This window comes from Herpailurus yagouaroundi, unplaced genomic scaffold (assembly GCF_014898765.1).
Source record: "Herpailurus yagouaroundi ecotype Mexico unplaced genomic scaffold, PumYag 181, whole genome shotgun sequence".
In the NCBI taxonomy this organism is placed as follows: domain Eukaryota; kingdom Metazoa; phylum Chordata; class Mammalia; order Carnivora; family Felidae; genus Herpailurus; species Herpailurus yagouaroundi.
Genome location: NW_024412412.1, coordinates 21,309,151 through 21,329,477, shown reverse-complemented (window position 1 = coordinate 21,329,477; position 20,327 = coordinate 21,309,151). Strand labels below are relative to the sequence as shown.

Sequence of the window (20,327 nt, the reverse complement as noted above, 5' to 3'; positions counted from 1 at the left end):
AGGTTCACTTCTAACCCTTCTTGCCTCATTGCCAACCTATTTTCCACTTTAGCTTGAAAGTTGTTTCCGTTTGTTTGTTTGTGTTTGTTTGTTTTTGCTTTGGTTGTCTCGTTTTGTTTTGTTTTCTAAGTCTGTGGGCAGCAGTGAAGGGACGGAAGAATGGGTAAGGAGTGTGGATGTACTAGCAGCTCACTGTTTCTCCATTATAACTGAGAAACAGATCGTGACATTTTCAATTTAGAGGCTGAGAATTTGGTTTCTTTTTCAGTCAGCCTGACCTGAGAATCATTCCCTCCAGCCCAAACGGAATGATCACAGAGCAAAATATGTGGTGATTAATAGTTTAAATTATTGATGCGTCCAATCTTGATGACCTCCGTGGAATTCAGCTCTGGAAGCTCCTTCTTAGTATCACCATGGTCTCTTCTTTACCTCATCCACATTCATCTTCCCAGATGTTATGTTTAAGGTCATGGGCTCATTCTACCTCATCATTGTGGATTAACTGGGTTTGAATGGGAAAACTCCCTCTCTACCTATTACTACCAGTTGGTTGTCTGCTCATCCCCCAGGTCAAGCTGGCCAGTATAGATTCAATAGAGAGAGACACAGTGGCAGAGAATTAGGAGAAGGGTAATGGACTGGAACAAAGCATTCAGAATATGGTTACATATGAAAAACTGTAATGTTGAATACATTGAATGCAATCAAGTATGGATGGCTTCAAGAACCATGTTTCATTGTTTTGAAACATGATATATAGCAGGCAGTGGGCCCATGGTATGTTTATAGAAGGGAAGTGGTATGATCAAAATGTTTTAAGACTATCAGCTGGAAGATGAATTGGAAGGAAAATGCCCAAAGCTCAAAACTTCAACTTTCCAGAAGACTCTATCTGCAGTTGCTGTTCCTCATTTGTCAAAATCCTGCTTGAAGACTGGAAGCTATGCGCTTCAACAAATATTTATGCTAGAAACTTGAGCAAAAATTTGTCAACTCACCCCATTAAGGAGAACAATTTATAACAGCCAGAAAACAATGTCATAATCTTTCTTTGCAGGAAAGACTAATCTGATATATAAAATAATCCATGGTCGGGGCATCTGAGCAGCCCAGTCAGTTAAGTGTCCAACTCTTGATTTCGGCTCAGGTCATAATCTCATGGTTTGTGAGTTCAAGTCCCATGTTGGACTCTGTGCTGACAGCGTGGATCCTGCTTGGGATTCTCTCTCTCCCTCTTTCTCTGCCTGTCCCCCACTTTCCCTCTCCCTCTCTCTCTCTCTCTCTCAAAATAAATAGAGAAAAATTTTTAAAAATATTTTAAACTAATCTAGGGTTTAGGTTATGTTTATCCTTTATTTATGGGATGGGTGTCCTTCTAAAAAAATAAATAGCCATATTGATTTTATCTTCATTATCTTACAAACATATCTACAGGCTCACCCATCCTAGCACACTGCCTCCTGTTATAACAAAGAAACGATCACTCTTTCTACTTAAGATGAATCCTTCCCCCCTTCTCAGGTTAAGAGCATGTTGACCTGAGAAAATGGCAGGCAGTGTTGAGAGTGCATTTGAAGTCATTGTCAAAAATGGACTGCAAAACCAAAATTCCAATCGTGTGACAATTCTCCGAGTGCTCTACTGTTCAGAGGTAAATGCAGAAAACATGGGTACCAGGTTCACCTTCAATTGGGTTCTTCCAGATAGGTGAAACCAAATGTTAGATGTGGAGGGGAATTTAATGTATGTAATGTGGCAGACAGAGAGGAAAGGCAAGGGCTGGTGAATTGGAAGAAAATAGACAATCCACGGGCCGAAGAGGCAGATGAAGTCAAAGAGCGATCGGAGTGCTAAGTTCCCTGGGGAGAAAAGAGATTACGATGCTAGCGTAGTATACATATTTGAGGTAATGAGCTTGTACGTGAGGCTGTTTATGCTCCCGGGGTCAGTGGTATGTTCATGGGAGCTTGTGGCTCAGGTACAGAAGAAGAGATGGTAACTGATGATGAGAAATGCCCCACAGTGAGAGGCCACGCTCTTAGCCGTTCCTTCCATGAGTATACTAAAGCCAGACAGGACGATGGCAGAGACTGATATTAAAAAAAAAAAAAAAAAAAAAGCCTGTGATACAGGTGCCAAAGTTTTAAATGGATAAGGGAACGTCTACTACAAGTACTATTTACAAGCCCTAAAGCTTGCCTGAGGGCCTGTTCCCTTCTCTGATTCAAAAGCAATAAATTAAACTAAGGAATAATTTTAATCTTTAATTTAATAAATACCAAGTCTTCATACTTCCATAAGCTCTATCCTATTTAGTTTAGGTATTTCTATACTCCAGGAAAAACTACCGAGGTGGAATTAGGAAACTCCTTTTCTTTAAACTTTCTTTTTTAAATTTATTTTTGAGAGAGAGACAGAGACAGGGCATGAGCAGGGGAGGAGCAGAGAGAGAGGGAGACACAGAATCCAAAGCAGGCCCCACGCTCTGAGCTGTCACCACAGAGCCCGACGCGGGGCTCGAACCCACAGACCGTGAGATCATGACCTGGGCCGAAGTCAGATGTTTAACCAACTGAGCCACCCAGGCACCCCAGGAAACTTCTTTTCTTAAGAATAACTGTATCTACGAAAATGGTTTGTATCTAAATAAGACTGTTCTTTGATAATTGCTGTAAACACACACTCTTTTATCATGTCAGTTACTTCAATGTCTCACATAAGAAGGTCCAGGAGACTTTCCCTTAGAAAGTCTTTTTTCTTCAAAAGCACTTTCAGCCTAAATATCTAACTTTTTAAAGTTTTTACTTAATTATTTAGATAGAGAGCTCACATGTGCAAGCAGGGCAGGGTCAGAGACAGGGAGAGAGAGAGAGAGAATCCCAAGCAGGCCTGGCACTGTCAGTGCAGAGCCCAACATGGGGCTCAACCCCAGGAACCCCGAGATCATGACCTGAGCAGAGATCAAGAGTGGGACGCTCAACCAACTGAATTGTCCCTCAAAACCCAACTATTGAGGAAGAAAAAAACTCAAGAAATGTCTAAAAAATCATCAGTAAAACAGTATTAATATAGGTTTGGGATGAAATTGATGCGGTCCTTGACTTAATACAGATAACTGAATGGGAGAGGAGAAAAAAGAGGGAAACCAAAATACTTAAAATCTGATGTGGAAATCCTCAAATATGAATGGTGTTTTGTGATTAACCACTGCTGATCCTACTGCTAATAATGTCGGGTATATCCTTTATACACCCACTTCTAACCTAATCTTATCTAAATCAGAATCATAAATGCCTTCTCCCAAATATATTTGAGGTTATCGCCAAGCCTATCAGATTCATATGCACCTCCTGGGTGAACTAGGGAAATATGGTATCTTTAATTATGATAATTTTACATGGTGAGAATCAAAGGAAAAGAAAGATTCCTTTGAAAGTAGCCAGTCCTAATTATTGCTATCTGACCAAACAAAACTTGATAAATTTAGACCAAATGACACAAAATGTAAGTGATTAGGAGGATGCTAATCTTGGTTCCCAAAACAGCACAGTCCGTGCTTTCCTAGAAGTACCTGATAAAATGTATGTGTCAAACTTAAATAGTCATCATCTTTCCTATTCATCAGATATTGATGAGTATTTCTCTGGTCTTTCTTTCAACAAATATTCCTTAAATTTTTAGTGTAAGTGTATAATTTACTTCCCGAAATTGTTATAGCATTCAAATTTGGCATCAGTTTTTCCAGGGTTCTCAAATTATAAAGACTTGAGAAAACTAGAAGAGGTCAACAAACCTGACTGAATGTTGCAAAGTGGTTCAAGCTTTGCTGGATTAAAAGGTCCTAGAATATGGGCACCTGGGTGGCTCAGTCGGTTAAGTGTCCAACTTCAGCCCAGGTCAAGAACCCACGGTTCCTGAGTTTGAGCACCACGTCAGGCTCTGTGCTGACAGCTCAGAGCCTGGAGCCTGCTTCGGATTCTGTGTCTCCCCCTCTCTCTTTCCCTGTCCTGCTGTGCGTTCTCTCTCTCTCTCTCTCTCAAAAATAAGAATACACATCAAAAAAAATTTTTAAAAGGTCCTAGAATTAGTTATGCCTTGAAACAGAAGATCAAAATATCAAAGCAAATGACAAACTTCTAATTCACTGCTGGGGAAAATTTAGATGATTGACTACTTTGCAAAACTGTTGGGTCTTTCTTTAAAAAGAAATTTTCCACGTGATCTAGTCATTCTATTCCTAGATATTTACCCAAGAAAAATAAACACCTATGTTCGCACAAAAACTTGGACACAAATGTCCATAGAAGTTCTATTTCCGATAGCCCAAAGTAGAAACCACCCAAATGTCCATCAACAGGCAAATCAGCAAAGTATAATATGTTCAGACAATGAAATACTGCTCAGCCATAAAAAGGATGAACTATTGACACACAGTACAACATGGATGTCTCCCGGAACAATGGGGAAAGAAATTTGTCCAAAAGGAGTACATATTGTCTGTATATGCAAAATTCTAAGAAAGGCAAATTAATGTACAGTGACCAGCGTTGCTCCGAGATAGTAGGGGCATGGAAGAGAAGGAAAATTGTGGGGAATTGCCAAACACCTGAAGGAAACTTTTGGCAATGACGGATATGTTAATTAATGAATATGAGTGAGAAACGTGTGGGCATTTTCATATCCAAATATGTCATATGGTGCGCCTCAAATATGTGTGTTTTTACATGTCAATTACACTTCACTAAAGCTGTTTGAAAATAGAGATTTTGCAAAAAGTAGGCATACTGTTGAAAAGAAAATGTTGCTACTTCTTATCAAAAGTAGAGGTTATCAAAAGACAATAAAAATGAGACTTGTATCATAGAGGCTTTGTTTGGTTATCAGACTTCAAGAGTTCTATCATCTGCACACTGACTTAAACCATGCATGAATTATACCAGGAGAAAGATTTTACTTTTTGTCCTAACACTTTGCAGAATTAACAGTTTAAACAATCGACAGTGTGAATAATTTACAGCCTCACCTAAAGGTGCTTCTTTCTATCCAACACTGCATTTTAAGTAATTAGAGACAATGTAAAAAGTGGTAAATGAGAAAGAATTAAGAGTTGGATCTATGTTGTTAAACCAAATATGCCAAAGTTGAACCTGAGCCTCCTCCAATCTTCTTAATCGATTTTGCGTATCATCCCAACACCAACTAAACTTTCTCTCCCATCTTCTGCCTGTTCCATTTCACACTCATTTCGTTTCTCTCCTTCCACCCATCCTCCTTCATTTTCCTCTGTGCTGTTTTTATTTTTACTCCTTTGTCCTGTCTCTTTATATTTCGTACATTGTTTCTCCTTCTGTTTGTTCCTTCTACTGAAAAAAAAAAATTAAATTCAATGTCAAGGCTTTTTTTTTTTTAAAAGAAATATTTAAGGCTTCATTCACTTTTTAAACTGTAAAAGAGTATAAGACTCTAAGCCCAACAACCATAAAACACTTATTTCAAGAGGGCTAGAAAGAAAGAAGAAACATGGGAACAGAGACATAATGACCTATAAGGGGGAGGGTGGGAATCTTAAAGGAAGGAAAGCAGGACAGAAAGTAAGAAGAGGCCTTTAAGAAAAGTTGGTATGTGTCTTTCTCTGTATGGCTTATTTCACTTAGCATCACACTCTCCAGTTCCATCCACGTTACCATATGTTTTCACTCTTATGTGGATCCTGAGAAACTTAACAGAAACCCATGGGGGAGGGGAAGGGAAAAAAAAAAAGAGGTTAGAGTGGGAGAGAGCCAAAGCATAAGAGACTGTTAAAAACTGAGAACAAACTGAGGGTTGATGGGGGGTGGGAGGGAGGGGAGGGTGGGTGATGGGTATTGAGGAGGGCACCTTTTGGGATGAGCACTGGGTGTTGTATGGAAACCAATTTAACAATAAAAAAAAAAGATAAAAAAAAGAAAAGTTGGTAGATTTGGCTATTAATCTCAACAGCATAATTGCTGAGATTTACTTTGTGCAGTTCACCTGTGATCCTCAGTAAATTAACTTCACTCTCCAAATGAGGACAGCCATTTCTTTTTTCTTTCTCTTTCTTTCTTTCTTTCTTTCTTTCTTTTTAAGTTTATTTTTGACAGAGACAGAGACAATGTGAGTCGGGTCGGGGCAGAGAGAGAGGAGGAGAACCCAAGCATGCTTAATGCTGCCAGCGCAGAGCCTGCACACAGGGCTCGATCTCACCAACCATGAGATCATGACCTAAACCAAAACCAAGAGTCAGATGCTTAACTGACTGAGCCACCCAGGCACTCCTGGGGACAGCCATTTCTAATAGTTGTGACAAGGTCCTCCCAAAGTTATTAGGTTGCCTTACCTTTGTCTTTGAAAAATTATAGTCATCTCATCTCACTGCATGTTAAAACAAGGCTTGGTACCAGTACCGATTTATTTTTCTAAGTCATTTTTGCAGCGATTCAGATGGTGTTTTTTTGTGTTGTTTTGCTTATTATTGAGGAGAGGGGCATTGATTTCACCTTGGTGTGTATGTTTAAAAGCTTTCGTTCACACACAAAATTATGAATCACTCTATAGTTCTTTCTATACTACTTGATAAAATTCAGAAGCTCTTTTTCCAAATGTAAAAAACCACTGGGGATTAAAAGGAGACCATAGGCCTTGGGTCAGAAGATACTTTTAATCCCTATGCCATACATAATGAAAGTGAGCTAAAGGTTAGTGTTGATCTCCTAGGTAAAAATTCCTTCATGCCTGAAATCCATAGGTCTCCACTGCTCCACCAGTCATGATGGTACAAAAGAAAATAATCAGGAAACCACAGATAGGATGAAGTAATAATACAACTCATTTCCTCATTAAGCCCTGAGGTTCCTGTACGGTGTGGAAATTTCTTTAACAATCATATCATTATCAAAACCAAATCCAAAAAGAGAGCACAAGGCTCAAGCAAAATCGTGCATTACAAAACAAGTTTTTATCAGAAATGAGTGACCCACAACTCACGAGTATGAGAAATGTGTTAGTAATATACAAGATCTGTGCAATCAGATAGAAGGTAGCTGTCAGTATCGCAATCAGCAGGTGACAGTTCCAGCTAGGTCACAGGTGAGTATTAAGCCACAGGATTACAGGATGGTCCGATTTTACTGGTATTAAGTCACCTCTGCCGAGCTGAAATTATAGGTATTACTTGAACAGCTCAAAAGGGAATGCAGTTTACTATGTTTTGAAGCACACAAAACGGAGTAGCAAAAGAATAAGGCATCTGAGGATGAGCTTAAAATAATAGTGCTGAAACACACCCCATCAGCAGTCCACAATAGTTTTAAAAAGAAACAAAACAGACACAAAATCTATAGTCACATTGCCTTGAACTATCCAGAAATAACTAAATCCTTAATCGATAGAATATTGACCATGGAGGCACACTAGATTTTTGCATTTTCCATGAGCCAGGCTTCTTTTAAACATCGTTCGTAATTTTTCCAAGTCATATGTAATAGATCTTTTTTGTTGACCATGAAACCGTGGATGTTACACGGCAAGTTGTTGAAAAGCATCTATAACAGAAATTAATGAGAGCTCTTCTAGCTAATATTGACTTTCGCTAGTTCTGACCTTAGAAGCCAAAAGCGACCCTAAAGATGCCATCAGAATTGTAATCCCATCAAATATAATCTTACATTTCATCAAATTAAAATGTTCTCAGCTTGATAAATGACAATGCCGTGAGAGCTTTACTTTCTATAAGGGTGAGTTTTTACTGATCATTGAAAATGTCAACGCTGGAGTGTGATTTTTGATATGGGTTTGGGAAGTCTAAGTGAAATAATTAAAGTCCCTATATGAGTCAGCCTGTGCTGCCATATCCAACTACCACAGAATGGGTGACTAAAATAACATGTCTCATGATCCGAGAGGCTGGGAAGTCCTAGATCGAGGATCTGGCCAATTGGGTTCACTGGTGGGGCTCTTCCCAGCCTACAGATGGCTGTCTTCTTGCCGTGTTGCTGTGTGTGTGACAGGGAGAGAGAAAGGAATCAAGCTGTCTGGCGTCTTTCCTTATGAGGGCAGTAATTCTATCACGAGGACCTCATCTTCATGCCCTTACCTAAATTTAATTATCTCCCAGAGGCCCCGTCTCCAAATACCATCACATTAAGGTTAAAGCTTCAACATATGAATTTTGGAGGGACACAGTTCAGTCCACAGCAGTCTCTATGGTAGTCCTATTATTTGCTGGCATTCTTACGGCAAAGATATTGTATTTGATAATACAAGCCCTCAAGAGGTTTTGAATTGTTGTCTTTCCCTCTTGACTTCCATTATGCCTCATAATTCTGGTACTCCTATTTTTAGAACCACTCCTCCCCATCTTTCACTGGTTTCTTCTTCTCTTCTTACCCCTGCCTCAGGACTGTCACCGTACCAAACACGAACAGCAGATGAGAAACCAAGACCAGGGGAGGAAATGAAATGCCAAGGGTCAAGTCAATGGCGTGGTCAGAATCCAGGAAAGCTACTGGAAATCAAGGAGTTGCAGAATCTGGCAGTCAGAATAAGAGCCATGATTCTCTTCACTGGGGATTTTTAGCAAGAACTGAAGAAGGAGGGCAAGACAGGTAGTTAAAATAGCAACGAGAAAGAGATGAAGATATAATAAGGGAATATATTTGAACAGATACTGAACCTAGATTGAGGACAAAGAATTGTTTTGACTGGTTCTCAGCCCTCTGTTCTCTTTACTTTATGGTCTCTTCTTAAATGATCTTATATACTCTCATGATTTTAACTATTGCCTCTAATCTTATCACCTTTAATTGACAGTTACAGTCCTCACCACTCAAATCTTCAATTCTCTCCCCCTGCTTGGGCATTCTGTGATCACACATTTCAACTAAATGTAAATCTAAATAAATCTAAGTTCATCATCTTTCTTTTGAAGTCAAGCTCTAACACCCAACTTCCTATTTCCAGGTCAGCGGTACTATAATTCTCATAAACAACATGCTATTTCATCCTCTATAGTCAGTCTGTAATAAATTTTGTCAATTTTTCTTATAAATTAATTCTCATATCTGACTCGCCTTTTTTATTTCCATGCTCATCAATCTCAGCAAGGCCTTACTTTCCTTACTTCCTTGCGCAAGTGAGGATGGTGATTCTCTCCTGCAACAGAGAGAATGTGGGTTACAGAATAATAGAGATAAAATTACACAATCTGTGGAGTACGGTGGATGTACCTAGTAAATGAAGGTACACCTCTGGGGCACCTTGGTGGCTCTGTCGGTTAAGTGTCAGACTTCGGCTCAGGTCATGATCTCACGGTTCCTGGGTTCGAGCCCCGCATCCGGCTCTCTCTGCTGTCAGCGCAGAGCCTGCTTCAGATCCTCTGTCTCCCTTTCTCTCTGCCTCTACCCCGCCTGCTCCCTCTCAAAAATAAACATTTAAAAATAAAATAACATGAAATGAAATGAAATGAAATGAAATGAAATGAAATGAAATGAAATGAAATGAAATGAAATAAAACTCTGACAGAGGTGTGGCTCAGGACACATCTATTCCAGAAAGCTTTCATTTCAATTGAGAATTATTAGAGAAGGGCTTACATTATCACATCTTCAGAGGGGACATCTGAGGATGTGGTCTGGGTCATCTTGCAGGCCGGTGTTTGACCAGGCAGTAAAGAACACATAATATCATTTCTTCTACTTAAAATTATACAAGAATGGTAAGCCAGTGAAGTATATAGACTCTTTACTCAAATCAATCTGTAAATTTTCACATTTAATAAGTGGGAAATATTGCTGAAAATTTAATCTCTGGCATAGATTTATTATTGTAAAATTAAAAATCAAGAAATACAAATTATGTTCATGAAATTTTATTTCAGCAAAATGCTTTCATAAGATGCAAATCATTATTCAGCAAATCATTATTAAATATCTCATTTTTGTAAAGGGCTAAAGGAAAGATAATTACCAACTCATATCTTGTATCTGAAAAATGTGAAGTCGAAGAACAGGAGATAAAGAAGAAACCAAAACCATGGAAGTTTCTGGTTGCCGGTTCAAGAACTTAGATTTTATTCTGTTAGCAATAGAGAGATATTGAAGGTGTTTGCACAGAGGAAACGTGCCAAAGATTTTATATTTTTGAAAGATTTGTATTTTAAAAAGGTTTTTAAAAGATTAATCTGACGTAAAATAGACTGGGCCAGGGAAAATATCCGTAGACAGGGAGCCCAGTAAGGAGGTGCTCACCCTAGTGCAGGGGAGCAGTGACCGCATGTTTGAACAAAGCTGGAAGTAGAGTGAAGGAAAGGGAGATAGGATCTTGAGCAGGGTCACAAAGCAAAACAAAGCAACAGATTTGATCAGCAAGCAAGAGTGGGACGATTAAAAGATAAGTAGGAAGGATGCTGCTGAGATACAGGAAAACGGTAGTAATATTGAGAGAATTTGGAATTTCAAACAAGAGGCCGGTATGAGGAAAAGAATGATGATCATTTCTAACCAAACTGCATGTGAAGTGAGAGCAACGTATGAAACTGACCCAGAGACATTTGGAAACGAAAACATGAGACTCGAAACAAGGATCCGTGTTTAAGAGGTAGGTTTGGCACCTGTAGGTCTACAGATACAGACACAGAGATAGATTAGATAGACAGATAGATAGACGATAAATACAGATATTTCATAGCTAAAGAGATGTGGGTAGACACTGGGAGAGCTGGGGGAGGGGGAATGGGATCTGGCCGAGTTCTGGAGAATTCTTTCAGACCAATATATTTTTATGGTAGTGGTCTTCATTACAACTGGATTTAACTTGAGGTGTTACAGTCACACACTTCAATGCAAATCCTAGGCTTTCAAAAGTACTTACCAATTTGTTAGAAAAGAAGTCATTACGTTGAAATGTGAAAAATGTGTCTTTATGATGGAGTCCTGATATGATGCCCAGGGCTCAGACAGGAGCAGGGAGTCTTGGATTCTGCCTCAGATCCCCTCACTCTCCTGCTCATGCAAACTCCTTATTTCTGGCCTCTCAGAACAGGAGCCGGCAAAGAGCCTGACCTTAAAGCCTTTCTTTGCCAACTCCTTCCTGAGATCGTCTACATTTTCACTTCACCACAACTTGTTTTCAGGGAGGCATTTCCTCTGTGCATTAAGACCAGGTTCCCTCCCTTTCACTCCCCTCACCTGACAGGGACAGTCCTAAAAGCCTCTTATCTCTTCTTCATTTGTTTTTTAAATTAACCAAAATCCCCTTATCTGCTTTTATTTCTTTGTTTGTTGAAACTCCCATAATTTCCTTTGGACAAGAGGAAGACAAAGAAGATCTCGGTTTGCTCAAAGAGCTGACTTAGCTGTGCCCAGAAAGCTGTAAAACTAAGAACATTTGGTTAAAACAGAAGGCATTTGCGTGTTCTGCCTCTATCATGGGAAGAACGCTGCCATGTTGTCTCGTTCTCCATCTTCTATAAAAGTATAATAGTGCTTTCGAGTTTCCCTTCTGTGACTGCTTAGAGAAATGTTACAGGAATTGATGAACACAAAATAGCTTAAGTCCCGAAAGGGAAACATATGTAAACTCATAGATATATGCGCGTGAATGTGTTTATATATAATGTATATTATATATATATATATAGCATACACATTATATATAACATGTAACATGCACCCTACATATTATGCATGTGTATTATATAGATCTGACATACACATTTTTTTAAATTTAAGAACCTATTGCTTTGGATAAAAATCACAGATTCTCACAAAAGTGTGCAGTCTGGTTAAAAACAGCAATGTATAATAATAATTAATATGACTATAGAGCAGAGAATAAATATTATATTACCAGATTGTTTCCAAATTTCAGTCAAAATCTCCCTCTACAATTAATGAGTTACCCCTGTATTCTCTTAACTAAAGAGTCATAAAATTTATTACTCAAACTGGTACATTATTGACACTGAAAGAGGGATTTGTAATTAGTAATTACTTCAGTGAAACCAGCATCAAATGGGACCGTCCCAAGCAATTCTACATACAAACACTGTAATAGGTTGAACCGTGTCCTGCCTCACCCCACCCCCCAACAAACTCATATGTTAAAATCCTAACCCAGTATCTCAGAATGTGACCTTATTTGGACATACGGTCTTCACAGGGATCATAAAGTTAAGGGGAGGTCATTAGCCCCTAAACCAATATGACCAGTGTTCTTATAAAAAGGTGAAATTTGGAGACAGCCAGGCATACAGGGAGAGCACCATGTCAACAGTAAGATCCCATCTATAAAACAAGAAGAGAGACGTAGAACAATTTCTTCCTCATATCCCTCAAAAGGAACTAACCTTGACAACACCTTGGACTTGTAGACAATAAATTTATGTCGTTGATACTTTCTAACGGCAGCCTTAGCAAACTAATACAGCCGCTCTACTAATACATCCCTTTTTGTTGCTATGTTAGTTCTGGTTTGATTTTCATTACTTGTGACCAAAAGACTTTTGACTTTAAGGCTTCAGAAAGCCGATGTGAACAAGGAAAGAAGAATGGTCCAGATATTGGGGGCAGCAAAGTCTAGGCAAAAGGTGTGCTTTATACTCACCCAAGGAAAAATGTTAACAACCAGCAATACTGTCATGTGTCAACCCTTGCTTTTCTTTCTTAAGAATCTAACAAGAGTGTAGAGAGTCTTAGCAAGGTCAAGAATGGCTTCAGAATACAGGATCATTATCGTGGTAGACTATTATTCAGTTATTCCTTTTTTCCCTTGATTCATGGGACTCATTTTAGCCTCATGGTGGATCAAAAGAACTTCTCACCCTTTTTACTTTGGCCACAGAGATATGGCTTGCTTTGTCCAGTGGGACCTTAGCAAAAGGGATGCAAAATGAGGTTGGAAAGGTATAAGGGCCATTGAACTTGCCCTCTTGCATCTCAGCCATCACACAAGATGAGCTTGGGTAGTTCCTATTCAGCTTGGACCATACAATTAATACACCTGGAGTAGACCTGAACCATACCCACAGGGAGACACCATGCCCAACTTGACCCACAGCTTGCAGCAGAATCAGCCGAGCAAAATCTAAACCAGCCCATTTGCATCCAACCCAAATATAGGTAGCCCACGTATGATTGTCGTTATAAGCCACTGAGTTTGGGAAGAGTTTGTTACACAGCATTACTGTAGCAATTGTTAACTAATATACCAGACTTCTCTTATTGAAGATATTATTAACTGTACTATATGGTAACCAGTGTCCCAATATTTGTGCATACAATCAAGGGAGACCATACTCACACCTTTAAGAAACTTCTAGTTCGGAAAAGAAGATAAAAGCAGATCTTAAAATTGACAAATGCAAAGTAGTATTTATCCGAAGACTAAGTAACATAGCATTAAAAGGTATAAAGAGCATTAACAGTGATGCAGACAAAAACCTTGGTGCCAGCTGGGCCATGGATTATGTATGATGTTGGGGCTTCTGCTCTTCCAACTCTAAAATGAGTGCTTCGAATTAGGTTGGCCTTGTGGTGACTTCCAGCTCAAAAAATGGACGATCTCAGGCTTACTCAGGGACCGACTCAGACAGGATTGCCCTTATAAAAGGGCATAAGCACAGAGAGATACAATACACAGGGCTATTCCTCGAAAAAGGAGTTGAATTTACATAGGTCGGTATATAACAATACAAACATTATGTGTTTAAATGATCTCAGCATATATCAAGCAAGACCTGAACCGGAAAAGAAAGGAATTATGCCAAGGAAAGCAGCATATCATGCCATACCTGCTCCATACATGTTACTACCCAATGAAACACCTTGACAGTGCTTTCTTTCTAAACATGCTTTTTATGAGATTTTTAAAATTATTCACTGTTCGAAACAACCCTTTCCCCGGACTATATCAATATTCTGAGGTTGTAAAGTATGAAATCTCTTTAACTACACTTTTTAAAATTACTCTAGCCTCACGTGATCCCCCAGAAAAGGCTTAAAATTGATTTTTGCCTCCGCGGCAGATCCACAGAGCACAATCTAGCTATGTGTCTGTCTCAGTGAAGAGCCAATCAGTTTGCAAAATTCCATATGTTATTGCCACACAGTAACTTTGCTCTATGAATAATGAGAGGTGTGAAGACAACTGTCAGGAAATCGTGAATATACATCCTAGAGCTCTTTGTTCCTTTATGATGACACAGTCTTACAGTTCAAGAATATCATTTAAAAAGAGAGAGAGAGAGAGAGAGAGAGAGCTTGAATTTAATCACTTAGAAAAGTGAGCCTGTGTCTCTGGTGTAATTACTTGCCTTTGGACAAAGGCCACTTCCAAAACATTTAAAAGTGTCCTGAAAGATTCCTGGAAGTTTTATTTTGTGTGCAACTGTTCCCCAGCTGCCGACTCTCACTGGGAGAGCAGAGTCTCTCCAAATGCCTCAGCTTTGCAGCACGGGTAAGAATAATGACACAAGAGGATGTCCTTTGGCCAGCGTATGCCTGTGAAAAATAACGAAGGGAACACAGCAACAACTACACAAAGGTCATAATGAAGGCATAAATGAATGATTCCTTATCCGTCACGATTCTATCATTTAGCTTTCCAATTGTTAATGTATGATTTTAAAATTACCATGCACGTTTCTCTATACCTGACCTTGCTCAGTTTGCCGCAGGTAAGAGTGGGTAAAACGTTGTTGTAACTCTACCCAGAAAAAAAGTTTTCTTTTTGGTCCCTACCTGTTGCTGGATCTTCAAAGAGAGCTCACGGCAGTGTTTGCAAAGCACACTCTGCAGGGAAAAGGGTGTGGGTGGCTATCTGTAAATATTCTTCTATGCTCTTCTTTTACATTATACTTTCAAAAGTTATTACACAGGAAATCCCCATGGATGACTAATACTTAAATTGAGTAAATAGCTCACACAACATAGGAATCCTAGAAGTAACAACAGAGGCAAACAGCCAATTGACCTCTTCTACACCTCTGTGTAGAAAGGCAACAAAGACATTCATTAACCATTACTCACAGAACAGTGATGAATGGTAATTTGTCTTTTCCTTAACATAATGGGAAAATAAGAACTGCTATCAAGTTCCTTTTCATGTATAACACCACACACTGCAGATTGGGCAAGAACAGGAGCGGAGGGTTCTGTTGACCTCCTCTGTCACCATAATAAATATAAAACAGCTAAGTATCAGATCCAAATCATTGATATTAAATTGTACATGGCTTAATTACTCCTTTAATTATATACGTATTTTCATTTTGCTCTTTTTTTGATAGGGAAATAGCTAAGTAATATAATTTTTTTAAGTTTATTTATTTATTTTGAGAGAGAGCATAAGCAGGGGAGAGGCAGAGAAAGAGCAGGAGACAGAATCAAGCAGGCTCCATGATGTCATCTGTCCAGGCTTCATGTGGGGCTTGAACTCATGAATCATGAGATCATGACCTAAGCCGAAGTCAAGAGCAGGACGCTTAACTGATGGAGTCACCCAGGCACCCCAGGTAGTGTAACTATTATTATTACTTTAGTTCTAAGGGTACGAATAGGGATAGATTATGGAAGAGGCAATAAGAAACCAGGAATAGAAAATTTGAGAAACACATAGACTGTAGAAGTCTGGACAGGGATGTATTTGAGAGACTAGGTAGATAATTATTAACCAATGGATTCCAAGTGCCAGAAACAAAATTTACACAATAGATCAGGAATTATGTTTGAAATTAGGTACCACACAGAGACGTCAGCAATGAGAGGTAAAAACCATTTCGATCAGTGCTTCTCAAATTTGAATGTGCATACATATTATCTGGGAATCTTATTAAAACACAGATTCCGATTCAATAATACTGGAGGCAGAATCTGAAATTCTGCATTTCTAGCAAGTTCCCAGAGAATGCCAATGTGGATAGTCCATATACCACACTTAGAGTATCAGGAATTTAGTCTACACAGAAGCAGGAATATGAGAAAGTCAGGAAGGGGGTCTAGAGGCTGCAAGAACTCTAGTCACAACATGCTAACGATGCCTTCTGCCTCAACCAGGATGATTTGTACATCTGCTTCTTTCCAACACAGCAGTCAGTCCCAGGGTATGGAGGGCCCACGGCCTGCAGATAGAAGCAGGTGAGCCAGAGGAAGTAAGTTAAACAGACTGGAGGAACAAACATACGGGCAAATGCCAATATTATCCAACACAAGTGTCAATTCAAACAATTGTATTTCACTCTCATATTCTGATTTTAATGGAGGGGAGACAACAATTCGGTATTTCTTTGATACAAGTTGTAGACAAAGCTCTTCTTGTTCAACTTTAATATTTAAAGACATCTCCATGCATTTTAGACAGGCAGTTTAACACAGTGGTTAACAGTCTAGAGACCTGGAAGTCAGGTTGCCACAATTTTAATTCTAGTCTAACATTCATCAGGTTAGTAAGATTCATCTCATGACACAAATCATATTTCTGAACTTCACTGGGTCTCAAGTTTCCTCACCTGCAAAATGGGGGGAAAGAAGAATACTGTGCTGACAGAAGTATTGTGGTGACCAAATGAAAACATACAAAAGTCTTAGAAAGGTGCCGGGGACAGGAAACAAGAAGTCTGTGCAATGATAGTAAGGCCTCAATGTGGCGTTTCTGGAGCCATGAAAACTCAAAGCCAGGTAAGAACCGAGTGGAAACTGCAGGTGGTGTTCTCCTCACACCCACGGATGCAAGCATAGGTTGTCAAAGCCTCGGTGTCCTTGGCACTTTATTTACATATCTCAAGGCTATTTGGCGGAGGGGAGATCTACCTCCGCTCTTCAGTCAGTGTCTCTTTTCAACATGTCCAATCTCATTGGCCTCTTCTTTCACTCAATTGTTAACCTATTTTCAGTAACTTTCTAGATGTGAGTGCCTTAGATTTGAAAATATCTGAGTTGAGAATATTTCCTATTATATCAAAGTATGATTTAAGGAGAAATATTTAGGGATGTGCATTCTGGTACATCTAATCTGTTGATTTCTCCTACCATCTATGCACTGAGCAATTACATGCCAAATCCATATTCTAATGATTCTTGACACAATTCTTCTCAAATTTGCCTTTTTCTGTCTTTCTAGGCAACACCTTCCTTTTGCCCTCTATGGCTCTCATGTTATTACCTGTACATAAATACTGTTACGGGGTTACTTCGGTGACTCAGTCGGTTAAGGGGCCGACTTCGGCTCAGGTTGTGATCTCGTGGTTTGTGGGTTCGAGGCCCACATCAGGCTCTGTGCTGACAGCTCAGAGCCTGGAGCCTGCTTCGGATTCTGTGTCTCCCTCTCTCTGTCCCCTCCCTGTTCACGCTGTCTCTCTCAAAAATAAATGAATAAATATTTTAAGAAGTATTAAAAAAATACTGTTATGTTCTCTCGTCTCTAAACATCTCCTGCTTTAGACTCTCCAGTGGCCCACTGCTATTAACCTAAGATACTGCTTTTTGTCAGGCTTCTACTCTTCTCAAGAATCTTGCCTTCCACGCCAAGCCTAAGCTCTTCTGCCCAGCATAACCTAACATTTCCATTTGACCTCTTTGTATCCTACCCATCTTTCAAAGCAACGAATTGTGTACCCCTGCATTCACCTACCACACTGTCATTGGTTGTCATCTCCTTTGCTTTGTTTGCCACCTTTTTCAATGGACTCTCATGATCATAAAGCATTCACAAAGATACGCATGAGGTGAATTCCATGAATTTGACTGGCAGTTGATTGGGGTACACACATTAAGAAAAGAAAAACAGAAAGTGCTCAAAAATACATTTACCCATATCTTTTCCTCAAAATTCTGATTTCACCTGAGCACTTATATAAAAGTGACATATTCCAGAGTATGTTACAGTTTAGAACAAAGTTCTTGTATTGGAAGAGAGTCTTGCGACTGACATATTATCCATTGTTTGACTACAGGTCAACATATCTGAGCTGAACATGATCCCTGCACCCTGCACCCTGCCTGGGATCGCATTACCAGTCTACACATGGGGACATAAAGCTGTCGGACTGTTATTTTAGAAGATGGGCAAGGAAGAACTTGATGACATGGGTCGCCTGCTGCCAGGAATATACCTTTATGGCATGATATAGCTGCTTAATGGTCCACTGATCATTCTTCAAGTCACCTGAGGTGTTTAAAGTTTGCCACCCAGGGTGTATAAAGAGCAGCAGTCAAACTATAGAGCTTTAAGTATCTACTTTCTAAGTATTTTTTTCAAATATCGAAACTAGATTTAATGAATTTATTTTAAAGTTAAGGTACAGAGAAAAATTATAAACATGGAAAAGGAGCAGCAAAATACTTCTCTAGTCTATCACTCTTGTATTAATAATGAAGCATGGTATACAATTTATATTCTTCTCCTCTTTTGTAATCACTGACATTGTGTCCAACATATATATATGACATATGTACTTGTCTATATCTGTATGTATATATGTAGGTATGTATATATATGTGTGTATATATATGTAGGTTTGTGTGTATGTGTACATATATATGTATATACACAAATTAAACACAATTCATCTGTGATACTCAACATTTAAGTGGACTGATACCATGGCTGTCTCCCATTAATAAAGACACCATTATATGTTATACACTGCTCGGTTCTATGCCTGTGTCTTCAATCTCAGCCCAAAATGAAATAGAAAGCAGGGATGAAGAAAGGGAGAGAAGACAATGGGAAGAGGGAAAACCAGGACAAGAAAACATTTACAGATTACTCCTATGCATCAGGCACAGTGTGCTGTCTGATTTTTCACATTTTGCGGTAATCTATTTCCAACTCTTAATCATAAAAAAAAGGAATACGAGTATCTCACATATTTTAATTCCTATTTGGAGCATTTGTGTCTGAAATTATTCCAGCTCTGGTATATTTCTCATTTTATTCATTTTATCATTCTAAACAGTTCATCATATATTAGTTTACATTGTTTTTTTTCAATGTTTATTTTTATCTTTGAGAGACAGAGCATGAGCACGAGCAGGGGAGGGGCAGAGAAAGAGGGAGACACAGAATCCGAAGCAGGCTCCAACTCTGAGCTGTCAGCACAGAGCCTGATGCAGGGCTTGAACTCATGAATGGTGAGATCATGACCTGAGCCAAAGTTGGACACTTCACCAACTGAGCAACCCAGGCTCCCCATAGGTTACACTGTTTTTAAACCAACATAGTGAGTACTTTATGAGACTTTTCTGTTCACGCATACTTTCTGTGTCCATGCTTCATAGACAATGCTTATAGATTATGTTTGACATAAATATAATATTAAATAACAAGTAATTTAAATAAATTTTTCTGATTATAAAATCATAAATTATAAACGCTTCTTTTTGAAAATAGTTTTAGAGTAGCAGCCTGTCATACATACAGCCTTTCCTACTTCTTAATAAAGCACCCCTGAAGAAACAGAGAAAACACAACTTGGGAACAGCAATGAAAACAAGAAATAAAAGTCAAGTTATTACAAGAAGCTAGAAGATTTCCACTAATTTCAGACTGATGAAACTGGACAAAAGTTCCAACCAAAAGCTGTACACATTATACCATGAGAAAGACAGAAACTCAGGAATTGGGAAAGAGCCAATAGTCTCCCACCACAACCAAATACCCAGAAAATCAAACAATACCAAATCTCTGTATCAACAAGGCTGCTGGGTAGCTAAGTCAGAGCAAGGGTGTTGGGTGGGGAAGGCACCACGCATCCTCACAGGAATAGATCCACAATTAAATCTCCAGGAGGAGGAAAAGGCTAGAAAAAGCTTGGTCATGGTCAAGTGCATACTTACAAGAGTAGTTTTTCAAACACAATGTTGAAGGTGTGAGAAAGAGAAGATTCCTTCTCAATCCAACAAAACTGAACAAAATAGAAACCAGTCAACACTGGAGGATTAGGTTGGGAATCATTCATGGGAACATATAATAAAGCTGTAGTTGTAAAGAAGGCATAAGGAGACTTGAAGGGAAATTCACTTACCCTATCTTTCGGCAAAAGTTTTAAAATAAATTGATGCAGAAACATTAGCATTGAGACTGTGAGGACAAATATTCCTAAGAAAAAGTGTCATACTCAAGATTCAGAGAAACAGTCTCTAAAAATAGCTTAAAACGGAAAAAAGAAAAAACAGATTTTTCTTAGGAGAATTTTGGAAAACATAACTTTTTGAAGCCAAGTAAGAACAGGGTGAAAATAAATCGTGATGAAATTTTAAAAGACAAAGGTGAAATAAGGGAGGATTTTTAGAAAGTATAAAATACAGTAG

At 38.9% G+C, this 20,327-nt stretch overlaps 1 long non-coding RNA gene across 3 annotated transcripts in view; it reads right to left on the bottom strand.

The window, feature by feature from the left end:
* LOC121039738 (uncharacterized) overlaps positions 1–20,327 on the bottom strand; it is a 77,702-nt gene that overhangs the window by 18,050 nt on the left and 39,325 nt on the right. Inside the window, exon 3 of one of the 3 annotated variants that reach the window (XR_005794962.1) lies at positions 9,092–9,174. The exons of the other annotated variants lie outside the window; for them this stretch is intronic. This is a non-coding gene — a long non-coding RNA (uncharacterized LOC121039738). Of the gene's footprint in view, positions 1–9,091; positions 9,175–20,327 lie in introns of those variants that run through there. 3 annotated transcript variants of the gene reach the window in all.